The sequence below is a fragment of the Arvicanthis niloticus genome, chromosome 18 (assembly GCF_011762505.2).
Source record: "Arvicanthis niloticus isolate mArvNil1 chromosome 18, mArvNil1.pat.X, whole genome shotgun sequence".
In the NCBI taxonomy this organism is placed as follows: Eukaryota; Metazoa; Chordata; class Mammalia; order Rodentia; family Muridae; genus Arvicanthis; species Arvicanthis niloticus.
Window position 1 is genome coordinate 49,819,742 of NC_047675.1, and position 6,553 is coordinate 49,826,294.

Here is a 6,553-nt window from a genome sequence, read left to right on the forward strand (position 1 = left end):
AGGAGGATTGACGAGTGTTCAACACCAACTAGGGCTACATAGCCAGACCCTGTCTCAAAGCAACACAACGCCACCGTCATAAGCATGGTCCGTGAGTTCTGAGTTCTGTGAGTCTCTGACCCCTTGTGCTGCGTGCATCCTGCCTAAATCCAGACAGACCCCATCCTTCAGGCTCTCCAAGGTCATCCGAAAGGCAAAGCGTCTGACTGCATATGGCTCAAGAACTCTCAGGTCTCCATAGTCCCCGTCCCAAGATGGCCCCTGATGGCAGGCAGTAGCTCTGCTCCTCTCCTTCCCTTCTACAATCTCCTCAGTTTCTAAGCCAGACTCAAGCTGGGACCCCTCCTCTGCTGGGCTCCTTCAAACGTCTCCTTGCTGGTGTAACTACTTCAGAACTGTCTGAAATCTATATGAAGTCTTAGTTCCTCAAATCCCAAACTAAGCTCATTTGCATTTGACAGTGTAGTTATTAACGGGCAGGGCCATTATAATTGATTGACAGTGTTGTCATAATTGATTGACAGGTAGACTCTGGCCCAGCCCAGGAATCTTTTGGTTTTAAAGTTAGAAGTCCTAGAAGTTGGGTAATCTCTTTATTCTAGGAAGACAAAGACTCTGGTCACCTTCGCATTAGGACAGGTCCCAGAGACAGTAATCTATTCTACTGACATTCATTCCCTTTGTGGGGTAAGGCCACAGCCTGCCAAGTCCACCCTGTCCTCAAAACACGCTTGACCTGTAAACACCTGAGGGTGGAACTGAAGCTCCTAGGCTGTCTGTCCTTGCAGGTATGGACAGAGGAAGCTGTTACTGAGGTGTGGTTAAGCCCAGTAGTGCAGCTGGCCCAGGCCTGGAGCTGGCTTCTCCAGGGGACCAGTGCAGGCCAGCTGCTGCAGACAGCAGGTGCAGGAGGCAGCACGTACCACACAGATGGGAACTGCTAAAAGGCAGACTCCCGAGCACTGGTGCTCTGTGTTCCAACACAGGGGAGAGGAGAACAGAGGCCTCTGTCGGCTTAACAACATGTGTCATTGTGTTACTCCTGGTGGATGTCTTCAGACAGCATCAGGGAAACCGTGACATCTGACCAGTGGGAGGGTATGTGGAGGATGGGGTGCTTCCAGACACTTGCTGTCTCCATAGATCTGTAATGACCACACTCTTGACCTCCAAAAATAAAATCACTTTAAACACAGAATAAAACTTTTAAGTTGCCTTAACCTGGGTCTTTGTACTTCGTATAAACAAGGTCATAAGAATTATTTTGAAATAGAATCTTAATATAGCCCAGGCTGGCTCTACAACCCTGGCTCAGCCTCCTAAGTGCTGGGATCATAGGTGTGTGTTACCAGGCTTGCCATCTGTTTTAGTTACCTTTTTAATGCTGTGATAAAACACGCGACTAAGGCAACTTATAGAAGGAAGGGCTCGTGTTTCCAGATGGAGACAAACCTATCACCATCATGGCGGCGACACATGGTAACTGGAGCGGCAGGCTGAGAGCTCACATCTTGAACTGTAAGCACAAAGCAGACAGAGCAACTGGAAATGTCTGAATCTTTAAACTCTCAAAAGCCCACACCCCATAACATACGTCTGCCAGCAAGGCTACACCACACACACACACACACACACACACACACACACACACACACACTGCCTCCTGAGTGCTGGAGTTACAGGTGTAATCCACAACACTTGCCTAGGGTTACATTCTTTATGTACATTCCCACACGTGGCTGAAAACGTAACTCATCTTCATGCACGCCAGGCGAGCGCTGCTACTGAGCTAGTCACACTACTGTTTTTATTAGAGAGACCGATTGGTAGGCAGCCCATAGGGGAAGCAGAGTGTTCCACAGTGTCCCTGTGGCAGTCAGTGTGCGTTATGGCCTCAAATGACAGGGTCTGAGAGGTCCCGTTATTGAGACCATTTTCCTGGGATTCCCCCATCCTGCTGGTGGCACCACCGAGGGAAGGGCAGTATCCCCTAAGTGCATTGCTGAGAGGGCTTTTGACCTGTGACCTCCCCTGGCCTTTCATCTCTCCTTGCTCTGTGTTTAGAGCTCTGACATCAGCAGCTCTGATCCTCCTCCCAACCCCTAGAACCGTAACAAGCCCCAGTCAGGCTGCCGTTGGGCTTTCATGCACGAGTGACACTCATTTTCCTCTTCACATCTCCTTGAATTCCTTCCGGAAGCTTCCGGCTTCTGCCTTTGCTCCTCAGGCTCCCTGAAGTCTGAATAAGGGCATTTGCTGGGGGAGTCTGTTGTCGGAGCAAAACAAACACCTTCTGCCTCCGGACTGCCTGCTTCAGCACACACGGGTGTCTGTAAGGCTTTCCGAGGGCTGCAGGTGAGGGGAGCCGGCTTCCAAGTTAGATGCTGTGCTTCTCCCCGGCTTCTACCTGCTGCATTTAGGTCTGTGCTTGCCATTTCATAGACAGTAGAAGCACAAGACCCCTGCCCTAAAGATGCCAGGTCACCTCGGCTTCCATTCCAGCTATGGTCAGAACAGGAGGCTTACTGATATAGAGACATGGGGTGAGGAGGACACATAGGAAGGCTCTGTCAGTGACACTGGGCTGCCCGTGAGGACTTGGCTCACCTGCCTACCTCTGATTTGGTCCTCTACTAGGGGTGATGTCTTGGGAGTTTGTAGACTTTCTGGGATAGGGGGATAATTAGTGTAAGCTATTAGGCTTGGGTCTTGAAAGTTATATCTACCTTTGGTTCTGGTCTAGCTCTCTGCACTTTGCTCCACCAATATTTGAGAAGTGGCAGCGTCATGCTCCACTGCCATGCCTCCCCTGTCTGATAGCAGAAATCTCCCAGGAAACCTGCACCCAGGACAAGTCCCCACTCCCTTAAGTTGTCTTTGCCTGGTGTTTTGTTAGAGTCATCAGTGGTGAGAAAACTCACTAAATTCACATCTCTAGAGATGAGCCTAGTAGGTCTCCTGTCCTCCTGTCCTTCTGTGATTCGTTCTGGTGATCCTTGAACATGGGCTTCACACTTCTTCCCAGGAGGTAAGGATAGTGTCTCTGTGACCTCTTACAGCAAAGGCACCTGGGAAAAATTCATCTACTCTCACTGGTGCCTAACTCCGGGCTTTCAGAATTGGACAGTGATGTAGACCTCCAATGCAGGGGGTTGGTATTCTAGGTTTCCACTTTGGGGACATGCCCAGCCCGGGTAGGTGGTCCAGGCTCCATTTGACAAACACTGCCTGGAATGTGGTTTTTCACATTCTCAAACAGTCAAGAAGACAAGATACTTGGGGAAATGAGAATTATGGTTAAAGGGACTACACGATCCCAAAAGAGGGATGGGCTGCCACAGCTGAGGAGGCATAAAAAACCAGCAATGAAGAGAAGAGACCCGAGTAAGATCACGGATGAGGTCATCTAATTCACATTTTGCTTCTGGTTCTCTAAGACTGGGAAAGGTACTGTCACATAGACCTTGTTTGATGACTGTGAACTACAAGGATTTCAGACCCAGTCTACTGAATCAATAGCCCTCCAACAGCACAGCATGCTAAGGCACGGAGAGCTACAGCATTACCCTCCTCACAACGCCCAGGGCACAGAGCAAATGCTCTGTGACGTTATGGCTGTTTCCCCCAGATTGACCAGAACCATCTCCTTCTTGAATCAGAGCGGCTGTGCTCAGCCACTCCGACCTTCACAGTCACCTCTGGGCTCAGGAAGTCCTTTCCTTCCCTCAGGCCCTATAAGGGTGACCAGTTGGCTGAGGCAGGACTCTGGTGTGTGTGGGGTGGGCTTGTTAGTTGCCCAGAGATAACGTCAGTGGTGCAGTCTCATGTGTCGATCACATTGTGAACGTGACTCTTCATGATGTAGCTGCCTGTCAGGTGCCCAGGCCTGTGAGTGACCCAACCTCCTGTGTACCACCCCAGTCCACTTGTTGGTTTTCCAAGCTGGATTTGGACAGTTTTGTTTGTTTGTTTGTTTTCTGTTGGTTCTCTGTCTACCTTAGGCTAAGGAGACATGAGCAGATATTTCTTGAAGTCTCCCCAGGGATTGATGGTCACTGTCATTCCTTCCTAAGTCAGCGTAGACACTGCAGTTGTCATGCAGATTTCAGTGTTCACACCACAGCAGGGCGTGTGGCAGAACTGTCTCTGTGACTCCCCCACGGTACACAGACACTCGGGGATCCCAAACGAATAATCAACACAGTATTGGCCGACAACGAGGAAAGAAACAAACTGCCAGAAGCTAAATTAGTCTTGATTTTAAGACTTAGAAATTAAGCCAGGATGGGCACTACTCTAGAAACTACCCAGCATTTAGCCATGTTATAGTGTGTGCAATAAACATGTTTCCTATTGTGATCTAAATGTGAGTTCTTTTCATTAGAATCAGGGTAGACATTGATCCACTGCACGCTATAGAGTCAGTATTGTGATTGGTAGGGAATTAAATCAGACTTCAGTATCCATCTTTGTTCTCACAGACTGAAGAGGATTCCTTAGGCCTGAGAGTTCAGGACCAGACTGGGCAACAGATACCTGGGTCTGAAAAACAAAGCAAGGGCCTGGAGAAATGGCTCAGTAATTACGAACATGTACTGCTCCTGAGGGGGGTCCCAAGTTCAGTCCCCTGAACTCATGTCACTCTGCTCATAACAGTTTGGAAATTCAGCTCCGAGGGATCGGATGCCTCAATCGCCTCTGTGAACACCTGCACACATGTGCACAAACCCTCACTCACATATACATATAATTAAAAATAATGAAATAATAGGCTGTTGAGATGGCTGGGTAGTGAAGAGTGCTCTTCCAGAGGACCTAATTCAGTTCCCAGAACCTATGTTTGGCATCTCACAGCTGCCTGTAACTCCAGCTGCAAGGGATGAGATACCTTCTTCTGGCCTCTACGGATACCTACGTACATACATGTATACATCACACACACATAAATAAATATTGGTTCATTAATCATTTTATTTGTTTACATTTCAAATGATATCCCCCTTCCTAGTTACCACTCCACAGACCCCTCCATCCTATCCCCCTCTCCCCCTTCCCCTTTGCCTCTAAGATGGTGCTCTCCTATCCACTCTCCCACCCCCACCTCACCACTCTAGCATCCCTCTATGCTGGGGCATCAAGCCTCCACAGGACCAAGAGCCTCTCCTCTCATTGATGTCAGATAAGGCCATCCTCTGCTACATACGTATCTGGAGCCATGGGTCCCCCCATGTGTACTCTTTGGTGTTGGTTTAGTCTTTGGGAGCTCTGGAGTGTCTGGTTGTTTGATATTGTTCTTCCTATGGGGTTGCCATCCCCTTCGGCTCCTTCAGTCCTTTCCCTAGCTCTTCCACTGGGGTCCCCAGGCTCAGTCCGATGGTTGGCTGTGAATATCCGCATCTGTATTGGTCAGGTGCTGGTAGAACCTCTCAGGGAACAGTCGTATCTGGCTCCTGTCATAAATAAATATTTTTTAAAAGCTATAAAAATGTTTGAAAATAATGACAGCAATTCAAGGCAGGGTGTACTATGGCCTATATGAGACCACCAAATACACCATAAAAAATTCCAATGGATCTAAAGCCAGGTAAGCACCATAGCAGAAGTCCAGTGTTACTGAAGTAAGGGCGCTTCTCGCTGTGACTGTGCTGAAGGCCGGCAGTCCTACTCGGGCTGAGGCTGCCATGTTCTCCCAGCAGGAGAAGATGCTCCCAAGTGCTGTGAGCTACAAGGCAGCAAACTTTACTAAATAATAAAAAATAAAATCTTCTACCTAACCAAGGTTGCAATAAAACCTTTTACAAAGAAATAAGACCTTTTAATTGCTAATGTGGTCTTTGGTTTTTTTTCTTTTATTAAAAATAGATTTTTTCATATAATATATCCTGATTACAGTATTCCCCTCCCTCTTTCTCTGAGTTCCTCCCTCACTCCCATCTTGAGCTGTCTCCTTTGGGTCTCTCATTAGAAAATGAATAGGCATCTAAAAGTTAATAATAAAACAATATAATACGGTAAACACATCTGAACTGCACAAAACAAAAGGAGTCCAAGAAAAGGCAGAAGAAACAGACCCATTTGTTCAAATCTCATAAAAATACAAAATTGGAAGCCATTATATATACACAAAGGACCTGCAGGGGTGGGTGGAGATATATATATATATATATATATATATATATATATATATATATAACCTCCAAAGATGCCATTGAAATCATTTTGTGTTAAAATGGCCCATGTTTTAAGTTACAGCATGACACATGAATGTGGATGCCCCAGTTTTCCCTCTCCTTTTTATTTATGGCTGACAGTAGTCTTTTTCCTTTGCAGAATTTTTGGAATTCACGAAACAATCCTATTCCCCCATTGATCACGTTTCCAGCACAGGACTGTGCACAGTGGGACTGCATGCCTGAAGGTCGCTGGATGTGTGCACTGGTTGTGAGGAGACAGACCATCAGGACTGTAACTGCTTTAAACTTGCAAGTGCCATGCTTCTGTTTTTGCTATAGAGGTAGGTGTGTGTGTGTGTGTGTGTGTGTGTGTGTGTGTG